General features: G+C 46.6%; 1 protein-coding gene across 2 annotated transcripts in view; it reads right to left on the bottom strand.

The window, feature by feature from the left end:
- HIVEP3 (HIVEP zinc finger 3) overlaps positions 1 to 8,980 on the bottom strand; it is a 277,971-nt gene extending 268,991 nt beyond the window's left edge. For both annotated transcript variants that reach the window (XM_076357530.1, XM_076357531.1), the window contains exon 1: positions 8,530 to 8,980. The gene's annotated coding sequence lies outside the window, so the exon portion shown is untranslated. The remainder of the gene's footprint in view (positions 1 to 8,529) is intronic.
- Between the last annotated feature and the right edge of the window lie 9,206 nt (positions 8,981 to 18,186).

Raw genomic sequence — 18,186 nt, 5'->3', positions numbered from 1 at the left:
ATGCCCTTCTTAGGATTACACCCATTTGCAAGCCCACAGGTGTCTCTGGGGATATGAAATCCAAGATGCCCATGTGGTGCTGGAAAAGCTCAATCACAAGACCCCATTAGCCACACAGGCACTTGCCTCGAGCAATATTTCTGTATTGCAGGGTGTGCTGGAACATACAAGGGCCAGGAAGGCACTTCCAGGAGGCCAGGATGGGTTCCACTCTCATCTGCATCTTTGCAGCACAAAATATCCCCACTCAAGTAAATTTTTTGCAAGGAGCATGCCCAATCCCCACATTTCAATTTAACTTCCCATCCTGCTGAGGTGCAGAGGTCTTAGTTGCAAGGAGCACCTTTATTTTCTTAAATCCTTCCCAGCAGGTCTCCAGCTGGGCTCAAAACATCCCTGAAGTCCCCAAAGCTCCCTTCTCCACGAGATGCATGCTCTGGGTCTTGCTCCAACCCTGCACCCTGGGCTCTGCAATTGCTACCCCAGAGAGACCTTTTACCAGCCCCAGCTCTGCAGTGTCACCCTCCCGCAGGGTATGGGAGGGCTGCTGGGGCAAAGCCTGACCCAGACCTTGAGTTCAGCCCCAGACCAAAGCTTCGGTCCCACACAGGCTATGAGATGAGGAGCCCAGAGCAAAGCTCAGCCCCGACTCCTGGAGCACAGCGCTCGACCACAAGGATGGAATCACCACCCGTCCCTTGGGGAGCTTGAATTTCCTTCCCGAAACACTGTCTGGAAAATCAGGGCAACTCTCCTGCTTGAGGACACACCATTTATAAACAGTTGCAAAAACACATCTAGTCTCCTTTAGCCAGTCAGATCACTGCAATTTGCAGTTTCCCTTTCTGCCCTACGGAGGGGACGGTCCCATCCCTCCACGTCATCTAGATGCAGAAGATGCAGTTATACTGGGACAAAGAGCCATTTTTTTAGCCACTTGAGCACAGGCACTGTGGTACACAGCCACCCTCTGCTCTCATTTACACAAACATAAAGGCAGAGCATCTGGCCATGTGTCAAAAGTCTTTAATTACATGATCGAGCTTATCTTAAATATCTATTTATTGAAAGTTGTAAATAACACAAGATTGCCTTCTCTCTGATAAACACCACACAGACAAAGGGAAGTTACAATTACATATTCAACCTAACGCTTTCTTATTCCATCTTTTGATTGCTTAACTTTGCAACCTTTATGTGATGTTAATGTAGGCGTCCTCTCTCCCCCCTCCACCTTTGCAGTTTGCTCTTGAGTACCAAGTTCATTTTATGGTTATTCAGTCATGGAGAACCAAATAAGTTTTTTTCGTAATCAAGATTTTTATCCTAATATATATTTTTGACTTGGGACTATGTTTCTTCAGACAGCATCAGTCCCTGAGCAGCTTTTGCAATGGCAAACACTGAGCAAAATCCAAATGACTGAGAAAAAATACATAAACGCTGACAGAAATAGCAACAGAAGCAACAGAAACCTGTTATGTACAGTTAGCTGAGAAAATTAGCCTCTTGATTTTCAATTTACCCAACCTTTTCCTCTGTAAGGAACGACAGACTGCTCAGGGATGGCTTCATGCCTCAAAAGTGTACACAGTATCCCAAAACAAAGTGCAGAATACCTATGAATACACACTAATTACAGCCTCCTTAGAGTCCTCCCTATCTGAGGATTATCATATGATTTGCAAAATCTTCATAAGTGATAACATCACACCAGGAGACAACGCTCAAACGTGCAAGGCAATGCCAGAACCAATGAGCTGATTTACCCAGGAGGGAACATGCCCCCATTGCACCCCAGAGTTTCAAAGGCAAAAGGAATATAGGTCCTGCCAGCTGCAGGCATACAAATCACAGAGCTTTTGTATAGCTTTATCATAACTTGTCGCGTTCCTGCATTCATTGATAAGCCCAATTCCAGCTAAATTAGCTATTCTGGGAATTTATTTACCTTCCTGGTATCCCCCATGCAAGTTTTCCAGAACACTTTTGAGTTCTGGTGTTATTTACATTACCGTAATGCCTTGTCATTTATGTTATCGATCCCTGCCAGTTGACAAAGGGGTGTTGAAACTGGAGCGTGGAAATAGAATAAGACACGAAACAAGCATGGAGCTCTTCCCTGCAGCATCCCCATGAACACAGTCCAGCCTTCTGCTTCATGGCCCGTAGTCAACCAAGCACACTGCCCGCTCTGGACTGCCCAAGTTCACTGTCTTTGCACAATTCACTGAAGGGCATCTCCTTTCTGATCTTATCATCTACTCTGTATGACGGAGCACCCAGAAATCTCCACCAAGACCAGGGTCCCGCAAAGCTGGACCCTACACAAACAGCAAGAGCACCTTCCTGCTCCACAGTGTGCCAGCTACGCCCATGCCACACAAACACCCATAGCACTGGCATTTGCTGAGGTGCCAACGAGGAACTGAAGCCAAGGAACAAAATTTTTGCCTTACAGGGTGATACATTTCTGTAAAAAGAGAAACAAGGAGTCTTTCTTCTCTTAAACTGCCTGTAATGTAAGGAAACTCAGGAGACCTTGGGCAGCATCAACCCAGCCATCAACCATCCCCCCTGATTTGGGAGAACATGTACATGTACCTCGCTTCACGGGCACATGAGCGTGCATTGGATGGAGGAAAACAAATAATTTCATAGGCTATGCAATTTAGGAGCACAACCTTCAACAGGACTTTTGCTTTCAGGTCCCCATGGCTTCACAAGGGGAAACTAAATCCCCCTGATGCTTAATCCACAGCGTGATTGAGGAGAAAAATAATACAATTTCTGCCTCAGCTGAGAAGTATGTCTTTCACTCTCACTATAAACCAAGCCAGGTATATATTCAGCACTCCAAAAAACAACTCATTTGGCTATAACAGCAATATCTTCCATTCGTTACCTTATTTATTTATTTAAAGTCTGTGGTTCATGCTCTGCCAACTGCCCCCATGCACCTTGCAGCCCGTGAGCCGCACACACACTAGCACACCTTCTCATCGCTGTTGAAGCTGGCCCAAGATCAATTTTCACCCCCTGTAGTGGGTGGTCTGACCCACAGAGCCACCTTACTCGCCGCTTTCTCTTGGCATGGCACCACATCTTGTCTGGAGACGCAAAGCCACTCTAAATATTTTCCTTCAATCTGCCATGGGTGCACAGTACGTGTCCTTCACTTGCCCAGGTAGCAGATTTTTTTTGCACTGCATAAAATTACTGTCCAATGAATTAATCAAAGTTATAAGCAAATGCAACTATCATTAAGGTAGAAGTTGCCTCCACTTGCTGGAGATGTCCCTGCCATGCAGGGTCATCTGGAGAATTCATTTCTAGCAACAGATTCACCGCAGCAAATAGTTTTCAGAAGAAACCTGGCCAAACTGCTTTTGAACAGCCATTAAAAAAAAAAAAACCCAACCTGTTTGGCTCAGCAATTTTCATTCTACCATAAAATTCACTGTGATGCCAGGACCACAAAATTTATTTTTTTTTTTTTAAATATGAGTTAAAGCAACGAAAAACAGGGTGAATGGGAACATGCCTGCAACATACAGGATTGCAATGACTTTGACAACCAACACAGAATCAGGTAAAGGCCATAAGGAGAGAGATGAGGGATGATAAATTTATTTTCATGGACTAAAACACACAGGCAAAGGGGAATTGGCTGGTGAGGACTGGAAATCCCTTTGAAACACAGATGACATAGGATGGACGTGGGGACCGGGACTGGGGCAGGATGGGATGCTGCTTGCACAGCTGAGCCCATCCCAGGAGTCTTCTCTTTTGCACATGAACATTTATTTAAAGGACCATATGAGCTCCGATTGCACCTCTATCAATTTTTCCTTTGGTTATTTCGAACATACTAGACCTTTTGATTTCAAATCCATTATTTAGCAGTAGCACCCACCGGGGTATATAAAATACGCTTAAACTCTAAAGATAACTAAAAAAAGTGGGTTAGAAGTTTTGTTTGTAGCAGAAGTGTATTCTGAAGGACTCTGAGATCATCCCTGACATCATCATGAGTGGCGCTCGCCTTTCTCACTCGCACTTTAACAGAATGATAAATTCTGTAGTGACTTATTTTCAGCAGACCACTTGTTACATCAGGGTTTACTCATTTCTTTCTGCTGGCAGCCCCCAAACCAGGGCCGTGAGTCAGCAGCAGCCCTGGGCCCTTCCTCCAGAGACGCAGGAGATGGTCCTGCCACCCGCGGTTGTCTCCTCCACCGGATTTTATTGACCAATCTCCTTTCAAAGGTGCCCATGCATCCCACATCAAGAGCTGCCAGACTGACGAGGTGGCACATGGGAGGGGAAGCAAGCAAGAGATAATCTCTCCATTACACTGAAAAATCTGGGCTGTTCGAGGGGTGGACAACCCACCTGAAGGTCTCAAGTCCTGTGGGATTCCCATGCAGGGAGCTTGCAAGCAGCCCTGCAGCGGCAGGGCTGTGGGATCCTCCTCTCCCAGCTGCAGGGAGAGGCAGATCAGCCAGGACCATTAGGGTCAGGGTCATTAGGGCATCCTGGGTCACAACAACTCATCCAAACCAACCCCAGGCTGGGAGCAGCAGCTGGGCTCCTCCTGGGGACCATCCCAGCAGTTATTTCTAGGGCTTCCCCTCCCTCTGCTCCCAGGGGATGCCAGCAGCATCCCATGTCCCTCAGCCATGAGGGCTTTCACACGCGGCCCCCTGAGAGCCCAAACTGGCCACACCACATGCAATGTGCCTCGTTAAATTATTCAAGTCATCCGTAACAGCAACTGGTTGCGGCGTTCACCTCCAAGCAGCCCAGACCCCACTGCAGCACCCGTGCCCCCAGGAGCTGGGGCTGCCCCTGCTTCTCACAGCAAGGATCACCTGTGCAACAAAATGCATCTAGCAATAAGGATTATCTACACAGTAAAATACGTTCCCCCATGCATTTTCCTGCAGCACCGGTGTCTGCCCAGCAAATAGTCATCTAAAAAAAAAAAAAAAAAAAAAGCAAGCGCTGCTGTCTGCAGTTGGAGCTTAGAGTCAAAACTTATTACTTGTATTTTCAATCTGCCAGGGACTCACACTGAGATCTTGGCCAAATGGCTCCCCCTCCCTCCTCCCCATTTCCCACACAGAAGAAAAAGTAAGATGCAGAAAGGTTAAATGGGAACAAAAAAGGCCATGCTGCTTTTTTTCCCCCCACCTCAGTTAACCACTGAGATCAGAGTTGAGCAAATCCATGACTTACATAGCTGCTACGTTTCCATTCATGGCATAAAAGTTTCTGAGCTTTTTAAAGAACTAAATGAAGAGATTTGGGCTATGAATTCTGACATCCCTTTTGCAGTAAGGTCAGTAATACGATTAAATATGGGTAAGCAACAACCAGCCCTCATATATTTTTTTAACATCCTCTTCAGATATCGACTTGCACCTTTAAACAGTCAAAAAAATCAGCGTGCTGGGATGTAGTATTCCTTGGTGCATCCATACTAACCCACATTATACATCTGCCTTAACTGAGCCAGCTACATATATTTAGCTTTACATGGAGAAAGGAAATATTTTTTAGCCCCAGATGAGTCCAGCGTGGTTTGTGCTCCTACCAGGACAAGGCAGAAAGACTCGCTCCCAGCTGGTCCAATTAAAAATGATGGGTTTAGGTCAATATTATGTTCCTGCTTTCCTGGCACCGATCCCTTCCTCACCAACTCCACATCGTGAACAGAGATAGCTGAGGTTTCTGGCAATTGCTGTACCAGCCCAGGGCCAGGTGGAAATCCAGAATTAAAGTGCACCCGAGGAGGAGGCCTTTAAAGCACTCTGAACCTGGGCTCCTCCAGGTGTCCATAAAACTTCTTGGCCCATCCACAGCTATCAATTTCCCAGCAAATATCCCCATTTACATTACCTGATTAAACAGGCCAGCCACAACCTTCACCAGAAATAAGCCAACATGCTGGGAAACGGTTTGAAAGCCATGACCTTGCACAATCATGTATGTTTATAGGAGTTTTACAGCTAATTCAAGCAAAATAATGAACAGCATCCTTTGCAAAGCATGATTCTGTCAGGGCTCCGGTGCCTTGGAGAACAACAGTTTCATTTCCCTTTCTCTGGAGGTAATGAAAGGGTAAAAGTCAGAGGGATGCAGGGCCACCAACTCCCACCGGTCCCAAGGTATTACAGAGACTTCATAAAAAGGCAACTCCTGGCAGGACTCAGATGCCACCATCTCCACAGAGGAGCACGCTGCCTCTGGTACAGCACAAGACAAAATCCACTGTGTCCTGCTCAAGCTGTCAGGAGGAGGGTTTGGGCTGGGCAATGGACGAAGGGTTTCACAGACCAAGAGGCAGCAGAGCAGAAGCCCATGGCCTATATGGGAGATGATTTGATAGGAAAAACGCCACCTTCCCATCCTCCCCCTCCTTAATCACCACCTGCTTGGGTTTTCTCGGGAGGTTTCTCATCCAAACTGTGTCCCACCAGCCCGAGCGGAGCGAGAGCTCGGGACTGGAGACGAGCAGCGAGCTCCCACATGGCATCGCTTTGCAGAAATCCTGCCGAGCAAGCAGGCTGGCCAAAAGGAGGAAGAAATAAAGACCGACCCCCTCGTGTTTTGTTGCAGCTGGGAGGATTTGCAGTCTCCAAAAAGAAAAAAAAAAAAGCAGCCTTGGGCACGCTCTTTCATTGGTACGGCATGAAAACCAGAAAGTCCCATCCCCGCAGGACTGCGCAGCCCCAGCGCGAGCAGAGCATCACTGGCTCGGCACGAGGGAGCGCAAGGTTTGGGGAAACACCTGTTTTCTTTGCATCCCAAAGCACGAGGCTGGGGGTCACGAGCACCCATCAGCATTTGGATTTGCCATTTCTGGCAAAGCAGGAGGGCAGGGGACACGAGGCGCTCGCAGTCTCGCACCCAGCCAAAATCCAGGCTTAGAGGAGTATTCCCCTACCACTGGCTCAAAAGCATATTTTAAACCTATTCTCCTGCATGCATCCCATATCAAACTCCTAATTAAAAATTATTTGCTTTCAGAAGCAGGGGGACAGACCAGACTGCATATTCAGTTTTGATTACTTTTTATCTGTCAGGTTAGATATTCACAAGTTCTCTTTCTAGGAAGCCTCAAGGGACTGTTTATATAAAATAAGTATTTTATTTCATGTGCTGCCCACCCTCAGCTTACACAATTAATTGGGGTAAACTTTTTGCAGATCCTTTCCTTAACAGTCAGGCAAAAAAACTACAAATAATCTTGCATGCAGACAGAGAAAAGAAATACATTGCTTAAACACACTTAAACACACCGAGATATAAATGCAAACTTCCAGACAAAGGGCTAATTTCTGCCCTCAGAAATTCATACGGCCGAAGGAGCTGGATGATCCCAGCAAGGGCTGGATTTGGCCCTCGGAGAGGCCACTGCAGTCCCTGCTGCAAGCCCAGGCTCGCAGCTGTGGGAACACGGCAGAGAACCCGGAGCCCGAGCGAGAGCCACGTCCAGGTACTGCATGGGGCTGCTGTACGGCAGCTGCGAATGCCTCCACCTGCCTCTGCCACAGCAGCCCACCAGCTCGGGGGAAAACTCGAGCTCCCCAGCGAAGGACAAACCTCTGAGGATAATATCCCAGCGCTGCCTGAATGCCAGCCCCAAGCGCGTGCAAATAAAATTAGGCAGGGTGAAAAAGAAAAGCCAGTACCCAGGCTTTGTGCAGGCAAGAGGGGATTCAGCCATAGGCAGGGATCTAGCTGTTAAAATGAGGATTGGAATATTTTTTTTTAATATGTTTATACACGTTGTAGCATCAGGTAACAGCTGCTTCTACTCCGCAGGGAGTATAAATGCAGGATGGGAAGCAGAGCAGGGCCTCGGCACAGGCACCTAGCATCGCCCCGAGAGGACGAGGCTCCCCACGGAGCAACATGCCCATTTTTCCACCGACGCAGCGGCCAGGGTGCCCAGCGGAGGCGCGTGCCCCTCTGCACACCCATGTCAATCTTGCACGTCGCTAACACACACAGCGTTCGCCTCCCACCGCCCCCAGCCCTGCCTCCCACCAGCAAGGAAAAAAAATAAACAATAATAATCTATGCACATTGGGAGAAAATGAAGTTGCTGTCAAGCGACGATAAATTCATGCGACAGCCAGGGCTAATTAAGCAGGAGCAAGCAGCAAAGTAGCTGCGAGCGTGGCGGGGACAGGGTTACAGGCTGGCTGTGGGCTGATTGACACCGCTAAGGTTACCTCGGGCTCGGGGAGCTCGCCCATCACGCCATGCACGGCAGCCAGCGCTGGCCACCCAGGAAATACACAGACACACGCACGTATATATATGCACACTCGGTGTGCAGTGGGCGAGCGTCTCGGTGGCAACCTGACACCTTTCGGGAGGCAAAATGGAATCTCGCCGTCCGGTTGTGCACCCGCAGCAAGGGAGGGGGGAGAAAAATATTCCGTTTGCAAATATGCACGCAGAGAACAAAAAAAAAAAAAACCAACCAAAAAAAAAACCAACCCTGGTGCCTACCTTTGCTGGGTGCCGGAAGGCAGATCCCGGACCGTTTTGGGTCGGTGGCTGTTCCCTTCTTTATGAAATGTTCAGCTCAGCCGGTGCTATTTGCATTCTTTCATTAGCACCTGTTTCAAGTAAGGAAGGAGAAAGCTCATTACGAGATCAGCTTCCTTTCAAAATAAATTATTAAAAAAAAAAAGAGATGCACGCTGCCAAATAATAAGAACGCTAATAAAGAAAAAAAAAAACCACATGTATATTAAAGCCCAAACTAGGCAGTTTAATAATGGGTGATCTTGCAGGTTGTGAGCATGCTCCAGCCGGAACAAATCCTTCCTCTGTTATTCCTCTGAATAAAAATAAACCACGATCAAGAAACCCAAACGGAAGCTTCCTCCTAGAATCCCTGCTGCTGAAAAATATGTAATAAATTCAGCCCGAAGACGCAGACTCTAATCAGCAGCTGTTTTCTGGATCCAAAGCCAGCCAAAGCCTCTCTTGTCTTTTCCCACTATGAGTCTAGGCCTTTTTGAAAAGGGTTTTAACCTTTTAAAGATACAGTGCACCAATTATCACTTCTGGAGGACTGTCACTCACGGCGCAAATAAATTAATAAAGCAGCAGCAGCGGCACAGTTGGAGCAGGGGAGGTGTGGTTTGCACTGGCAGTCTTTCTTCGTGAATATTATTATACGATTTTTTTAATAGGATCTCCCCCCCCTACTTTGGGAGAATAACAATAAATGGAAAACTTGCCACTCAGCTCTTGGATAAATGCATAGTCATTATAAAAATGAACAGCTGCTGGATGTGATTCAGGGAGTTGTACGGCCACTCCTTATCAGGGTTAAATTTGTTGCAACTGAATTTTAGGTATTAACAGTTTCCGTCCCAGCCGGTGGTGTGAGAGGGTTAATGACATGCAGAGAGGAGTTCTGTCAAGTGCTTCCCATCAAACTAAGGATCAGGCTGCAAAGTTTGAACCGAGCAGCCCTGGCACAGCAATAAAGCATTCTTCCAGGAGTGGGATTTCGGTTTTTTAGCAAACCGAACCAAAGCCCCCAGAAAAGCTCAGCCCTCCAGTAACAAGCACCGCAAAGCGCCAGCAGCCCCGTGTGTGGCACAGCTCCCCGGAGGACAACGCGGAGCCAGCTCTCCCATCAGGGACCGGGAGTGCCGTGTCCCCCCAGAGCTGTGGGTGCCCAGGCCTGGCACCCCACGGCAGCGTCCCCCGGCAGCCTCGCGCCTCTCCTGGTGCCATCAGCGCCCGGCCCACCTGGGTGGCAATTGCATCCTCCTGGTCAGGGAGCAGGGAGCAAGGGGCCATCCCCGGGGTGCTGCGGCTCCGCTCCCGGCACTCCTTTCTGGCCAGTCCTTTCTGCAGCCCCCGGCATGCAAACCATCGGGAGCAAGCGGTCCTCCCGCCCTCTCCCCCCCCCCCCTCCTCCTCCTCCTCTTCAGCAGAAAATCATCATATTTCATGTGTCGCTGCTCCAGCCTCGCCAATTGGCTGGGCACTCGCAGGCGGAAATGTCAGGAGCAGCCCAGCATCGGTGCCTGCCCACGGCCGCCCGTTCCCACCGGGTCCCCACTGTTTGCAAACCACAGCCTGGGGCAGGGGGCACAGGGCTGACCATCAAAACTGGAGGGAAAGGGGGTTTTGATGTTTGGAGGGGTTTTTTATGACACTTTGGCTCAGCTCCGGAGGGATGCAGGCTGCCAGCAACTTGACCTTGACCCGCACGGTTGCGTTGCGCTGCCAGCGAGAAGTGTTTTCCGGATGACGGAGACCCAGCACATCTGCTCTACTCCGCGGAGCCACCTCCCTCTGCGCCGGGCCACACCAAGGGGCCGCGCTAACCCCCCCCAGCACCAGCTCCATGGGTGCAGCTCTAGTCGCACTACAGGTACCGTAGCTGCTTGGAGGGACGATGCTTGACAAATAGATGCTTTCTTTTTTTTTCAACCATTTTCAAAGTTTACAGCTTAACCCCCATTTCCAGACCTTTCAAACAAGATCTATCAGCATGTTTCTTTATCATCTTAATAACTGGAGAAGCTGGGATTTGGAAACGGGCTTGCCTGAAGCTACCCAGTGGAGAGCAACGGCTCAAGTAGGAAGACAGCCCAAGACTTCTCATCATCTGATCATTTTCCTTCTCAAAGTAGGGGGAAAAAATCCAAAAATCTTCTTGGGAAATGGAGCAATGGTATAGCAGAATGGAATAATCCTGATGAAAACTGTCATCTACCTCCCCTGCAAACACACCACCTAGAAATGAAAGATGAACACATCCAGTGACACTGAAAAATGTTCTCCTAAGGAGCAACTGAGCCACTCTTTCCTGCTGGGCTCTCTAGCACAACGGGAGCATAAGGAACAGGGGAAATATGACAGCCAAAAGCTAACTTTTATTTCGTGGCTGCTTACACAAGGATAAAAAAAAGAATTGCATTGTCACAAAAAATAAAGAGGATTTCAGTGCAGCATTTATGGTACAAATCAGCTTATGAAATCCACAGTTCTCCACCGATTGTGAAAAAACTCAGTAGTAAATGGGCAATATATTGGACAGAAGAGTAAAAAGCTCCAAAGCTTCCTTATCTGGCCATCAGTCTAGCAGCCTGCAGCACAAGTCACATCAGCAAGTGGATCCAGCCCAGGGCGGTGTGCTCCTGCAAGGGGAGCTTGGCAGTCACCATTTCCACCATCTACAATGTCCTCTACCTCCCTGTGTCAAGGCAAGTGCTTTGGCACAGCAGAAACTCATCACCACTGTGTGTCACTGTAGGCATTAAAACAAGGGCAGTAAGAGGGAAGAAAGTGAGATAATCAGGCTATTAAGGAAAAAAAAAAAAACAACACTGTCATTCCAGAGCAACAGGACACAGTTCTTCATGCTGTTCTTCCCCTTCCAGATTTCAAGAGGAAGCCACACAACAAGACATTTCATCGCCTACGCTAGCCTGGACTTCATGTGACAGATGACCCAAGTCTGTCATGGCGGGTCTGCAAGGTGCCATGCAGCTCCATGCATGAGCGCCTGGGTGAATTAATGGAGTTACAGAAGTGATGTCACCATGTTGGCATTGTGCTCCTACCAATGTCACCACCCTCACGTGAGCCCAGATCTCCACATGCCACCACGCTCTACCACATAGACCGAGAAGTGACTTGTCTTCATGAGCCTCTTTCCACACCCACAAGTCACGTGCAGAAATAGGTGTGCTAAGAAAGCATGGCAGAGTTTATTGAAGTCTGTCAAGTTGACATCTAAACTCCTAAATGACTGGTAGGAAAACCAGAGCAACCATCACCTCGTAACATGGTGCTAGGCAGTCAGTGCTTGAAAGCCTCGTGCAAACAGGAGCACACAGTCCAACCTCCCGAGGAAAACACCACACTACCCAGAATGAAATCATGTTTGAACAAGAGACTTCCTTTTAGAAAATGTACAATCAGCTTAAAAATTACCCGTGGTGGCTACACATCTCTACTGCTAAACGTGAGGCTCATCACCAGCCTGCATTTACCTGGCTTCAGTTCCCATTCTGGGGACCTAGTCACTCCTAACTGAGCTGCACTGAGCAAAGCCAGGGTCTTGTTTTTATTCCCTGTGAAACTTCAGTGAGAAGGCCCCAAATGGGCAGGGGTTAGAAGAGATGACCTGCTACCAGTTTTGCTCTCCATTTTTGCTCTTTTAGACCATTACCACATTACCCTTATCTACATAAAGGAAGGATAAGAGGTGTCGACAAATTCTGCTTTGAGGCATATTCTTCACTTACGGTCATTCAAGATTCCCTCTGACCCCACACAATTTTTAGGAGATCCTTCCAGAAAAACACATACTGGAAGGTGGCACAGAAGTTGCGGCAAGACCACAACCGCCTGATTCACCCCTAGAAATGGAAATCAATAAAATCATCCTAAAATCAATTAGCTAACTAGGTTTTAATCCTTTTCATATGTGCCATGTTGAAGTTACATCACCCTTTCTTACAGAAAACAGCGTGCATACAGCACCATTGCAAATGCTTTGTACCAATTACCTTAGCACTTTGTTCTCCCATTTTTTTTTTAACGGCAATACAAATTCAACTTTCCTCCAGTATTCTGAAACTTCCCCAGCAGTTCAAAAATTGTTATAAATCAACATTAACAGCAGGGAGAACTCCCTGAATAGCAATGGAAAGACCTGCATTACAAATCATCCACGTCTTCACATGCTGAGCAGGCAGAGCAGGGTCTGAAACCTGGGAGACCCCACCCCTGATGGGTGCATTAGTTCAGTGCTCGCAATGCAGTGAAGCACACCCTCATTAGAGGCAACACACTCCACAAAACCTGAGCTAATAAGTTCTGCAGGGCTTATTAGTTGGGCTCCATGCTGGAGCTGGTCTTGCTGGGAACTAGCATGACTGCAAAACCATCCTGCTGCGTGGCCAGGGAGGGGAGCTGGTTGCAATCAGTGAAAAGAGGGGGCAGGACTGGTGGGATGGGCCAAAAAAAGAGTCAAAGCTATTAGTTTTCCACTTTTTTTTTTTACGCGGGACTTGCTGTTAGCACACCCAGCTACTGGCTGTATTTTAGAGGTCAAAGACATTCACTCCACAGCTCATTCCTCCTTCTTTTTCTGCCATGAAAATAATCACAGAAAAAATAAATAGAGTTCCAAGACTTGCTTCAAAACTATTTGACACTACCCTCGTGGATACTTTTCTCTTGACAATACTAACCTGCTTAACCCTAAGCGAGTAGGTGGGGAAGGACACAGGTGCAGGGACCAGCTTAGAGCTTGTCCAAAACTCTGGGAATATTTACAAAAGGCAGACTGGCCCTTTCCCCCACGCACTATACAGTGTACATCCATAATGCTATGTACATACTGTGCACGGTACAGGGCACATTGCTCAGCAGGATGAGTCTGAGCTCCTTACATGGGAATTCATGGTTCTGACATTTAATGGGCATTCTCCTGTGAAAAATGACAGGCATGTGAGACTCCATATTTTTTGCCTTTTTTTTTTTTAAATGACCTACCATGCCTGCTCAACTAGGAGCAGAAAGTTGCATTTCCTTTTAATTGCTATCTTCACTAATGATCCTGGGATCAAAAAGGCAAGGTATGGGGTTGTTCTGCTGTTGTTCTTCTTGCACTTTTTAATAAGTAACAAAGATACAAAGGCAAAGCATGGCTTTGGTTTCAAGTCCTCTGCAGCCGCTGCCTTCCTGGGACCTAATACAGCAAAACAAATAGGATTCCTGGTGCCGCTACATAATGCATTGCATTTGGATTACATATTGTGGTTTAGGAAGATGCAGAAGATAACAGCATGTAGAGGGAGAAGGGACGAGTTGTAACCAGGGGAACAGACCACAGGGCTGCGAGCACTGTCAGAGCCCCGAGTGTCTGTGCCTTAACCAAGCGGCTGGATTTTGATCCATCTCCTCTCAGTGCCCACGTTGCTCGCTGCAACCGGGGGATTTTGCACAAGAGCAGAGTGGGGAGCAGGATGGAAAGGGTAAGATGGTGAGGACCGCCTGGTTGCTGTTCACAGCTGGCTTTTTATCTCAGGGAGCTGCTGCCTCCTGCATAACACAGCAGCTTGGTCCCAGAATGGGAAGTGCCATTTGACTCTTTCTTGAAACTTACTCAAAAAACCAAAACCTAATTCAACAAAAAAAAGCACGAGAGCATGTGGACAAGGGGTTTATGGAGTTTGCATGGGGGTCACTAACCCTCTGCCCTGCAGCCAGTCCTAACGGGTGCCCCAGGGATTGCCAGGAGCTCCAAAAGGGGCTGCATGAAGTACCTGTGGGTGAGATGCTGCACAGAGGAACCTTACCCAGTCTGGTTCATTTTGGGTTGAAGGAGACACAGTCTAATAAGGGGAAATAAGGATCACTGAGCAAACCTGAGCCTATTTCATTACAAACCTCTCAGTTTTCATTAGAGGTGTTTGGCTTTTTCTTTCTTTCCTCCTATTCGTACAAGAGGATGGTAGTTCTCTGCTACAGCAACCTGTATCTGCAGAGAGTATCCACATTTGCCTGGGATTCCCATTACATCATCTGTCCTCATTTTCGGATATATATCTCTAAGCTTGTCTCTACACCCAGAATGAACACATATTAACTATGACTGGTTAAAGAACAACAAACATCTGCAAATATTTGGATTATTACTTCTAGCTAGTTCTGTGATCCGAAGTTACCATCCAATACCAAATGATGGCTGAATCCCAGAAGATTCAAGTTTCAGATTAGAAAACTAGTTGATATTCATGAGCGGTTTTCCTGTCAACTTTTTACTGAGCTCACAACCTAGTACTTTTCAGATCAGACACATTTTTGCCCAATTAACTAAGCAACTGGTATAAAAAAATACAATCTGCCATTGTGCTACAAAGAATACCAAAGCACAGAAAGGACAGCCATAAAAGCTCATGAGTGAGTAGCCTTGTTCTCATGTTTTTGTTTCGGTCACTAAACAGCAATATCTTGCACCTCAGCATCTATCACCCAAAGTGACATTCAGGGACACAGGCATTAACTCCCCATCAGTCTCTGTGAGGTTGCTGCCGGCAGAGCCCCGCAGTATTGATTCCTCGTCTCCACTGTCTCACCACTAACTGCGATGCTTCTCAGGGCAAGTTATGGGGCTCTTTAGCACTCTCAGTTGCACTAGAGGTTTTGATGACCTCACCTGTCGGGAGTAGAGGGATGAGAGGAACAAGCTTCTTCAGAAGAAATTATTTGTCTAGGTATGACACTCTAGTGAAATTTGAAGTTTGATAAATCACATCGTGATTCAACTTTGGTTCTAGCCTGAATCCTATTAGACAAGAGCTATAAGAGCAGCTAAGCAGTAGGATGGGTTTTGCTTATTGTTGGTTTTTTTTTTCCCCCCCCTCCCTTTATATAAATCATTCCTTGCCCTCGTCAAACAGAGAACATTATCTAATTCCTCTACAGCATGTACAGGATTGTGTGTTATCCCTCTACAAGGATCCATATTAAACCAACCACAGACAATAACCTCATACCATTCAGTACAGGAAGCATCATAATCTGCCATGCATTAAAGGTCTAAAAAAACCCTGCCTAATGTTAGAAGAGTCTCAAGCTGTTAAGCTACTACTTAACTACGGTAATTCACCATGAAGTCTCTCCCATGGCATAGCTAGAGAGTTGTTTTCACTTTCTAATAATGAACACGTGACTTAGGCATTTAATGAGTTCCTGAAATAACTGAACCAAAAGGCAAAATCCAAGAGGTTTTACTGCCCAGGGAGGAAAAAAAAATCATAATTAAAATAGTGAATGGGCAGAAGAATAAAACGAAGGCCGGGGGTGATTATAAAATCATTTAGGTGGAATAAGGAGCGTATTGCTTTCCTGTCCAAAAGGGGGTTTAAGCATGACAGAAGGCAGCCGGTCTTGCAGTACGTACCTGGGGCTCTACATTCCTCTCCCCGCTTATTGTCCTGTATCATCGGGAATACTGGTCCCTCGTCTTGGATTCAACAGAGTGATGATTAAAAAGAAGTACCAACAAAACCACTCACTGTGGTAACACTTTCCCCTGTGAACATCAAAACACACTGCAGATGTTAATGATACCTCATTGTGTTATCACAGAATCATCTGTTCAAAAACATGTAAGTAGAGGGCTGGGGGGGGTAAGCGGTGTGGAGAGTCGTATTTTGAGTTAGCAGGAAAAGAGTCTACAGGTTCTGACTATGAACTCTCTGCTATAAGCACCAGGCTGGATAGCCCATGGCCCCAGTGTCTTTGTTGGGTCTGGAGTTACCATTGATCCCAAAGAGTCATCACCAAGGCAGATCTAGTTTTAAAAATTCTGAAAAAGCCTAGCCTTTAAATAGTTTGTTTTGGGGTTGTTTTTTCCTTTTTTTAAATCCCAGCAGGGGAGTGTCTTTATCTTCTGTTGCTGCACTGGAGCAAGAACCAATGCACAGACCTGCAAGTTGTGCAGCATTTGCCTTTCCATCCTCCTGCACAGTTCAGCCTCCTGGCTTGTGCCAGTGTACCACTGTGGAGAAACGGCTTGCCAAGCAGCAAAACCCTAGGGCGGAAACTTCATTTGGGGAAAAAGAGACACCCAGCCACTACCAAAACTGCTCTGGGGGTATAGATGCAAATTCTGCTCTGCTTCAGAGGGAAACTTATTTCTGACACAGCAGCAAAGATGGGCTTCCTTACTCACTGGGTTTGAAAAACCGGGGTACAGTGCATTTCTCCACACCTTGCACTTTTACATTTGCCCAGAGTGGGGATGTGCTGCCAGCTCAGGGTTGCAATATCTCAGAAGGATGAACACTGGCAGTGGTCAGATCCTGGTCTCATGAAGACGCGGATGTATCCAGGTGCAAACGTGAGGAAGGATGGTCGGAGACTTCAGGGTCCCCTGCTAACCCCAAAGTCAGAAACAGTTTGGAGATTGGGGCAGCCCAAGCTGCAGGTCTAAATTACATCCTAAGGATAGTCCCCGTCTCATACTTTCTTCTGAACCCAGCCCAGGCTTGGTTTGCAGGAGAGATCTTGTCTGGATCAAAATCGTGCCAGGGACAGTTAAGCAGCACAGATGCTCAGATGCCCGTGGCAGGTCCACAAGCCAGCGCTGGTACCAGCACAGACACTGGACCCTCATCTATAACCCACTGAAGGATTACAAGGTTTGCATCTGCCCTAAGCTGACTCACCTCAGGTGATAAACACCTGTCAAAGGCAGCCCTCCGCTGTACAACCAGCGGCAACAGTCCCCACCCTGATTTTAGAATTTGCCCTTGTTTAATTTTCTTTTTAAAGACTTCTACACATTTAATTCAATAGGTTATTTTATGAACAGCAGAAAATAAGAGCTAAGAAAACTTGTGAATTTTTAGATTAAAACCTGCAGTAAGATTTCATTTCAAATTGGGCTTAAGGAAAGTAAATTACATTTTGGACAAAGGCCAAGTTCTGAATTTCTAATTAACTTAATCAAACTTTTTCATGGTCTAACCCTTGATAATTTATATAACCAATTTCACTGAAAAGGCAGTTACAGTGAGCCCTGCACCAAATCAGACAGAAATAACTAGTGAGTTCAAAGGATTTGTTCTCATTAACCCTAGAGAAAATGAGTTCAGCAATGAGCTGAATGGTAGTAGCACATAGTACCTCAAAAACTGTATTTTAAAAGGCTGAGCAAACACTGGGTTGGTAGATTTCACCAGAGATAGGCAGGTAATGTTGATCATTCACATAAAAAAATATGCATTTTACGTTAATACCAAGAAGTGACCAGCATACAAGAGAATTCAAGCGTGTAAGACTTTGTATCTTTTTATTAGACCAGCTAAACTGACTGGAACTGAAATAAATGGACCAGCATACCTAAAACGTTGCCTGTTTTTATCAGTCTTACCAGCTGGTCCGCTGAAAGATATGGCCAGTCCTTACAGACTCCTTTTAAATAATACTCTAAAGGTATTATTTAGACTAGCATGGCAATAATAAAATACCACGTCATTAATATATACAAGGAATCCACATTTAGGCTTTCAGAAAGCCTGTTACTACCGACTTTATCAGGAGGATAACTGTTTTATTTCCAGCTAAACATCCAGGCTGCCTATAGAAGCAGTCACTGGGAAGAAATTAATG

Source organism: Aptenodytes patagonicus, chromosome 21, assembly GCF_965638725.1.
Source record: "Aptenodytes patagonicus chromosome 21, bAptPat1.pri.cur, whole genome shotgun sequence".
NCBI classification, from domain to species: domain Eukaryota; kingdom Metazoa; phylum Chordata; class Aves; order Sphenisciformes; family Spheniscidae; genus Aptenodytes; species Aptenodytes patagonicus.
Note: the sequence above shows the minus strand (reverse complement) of the source record. Positions and strands in the feature narration are given on the sequence as shown.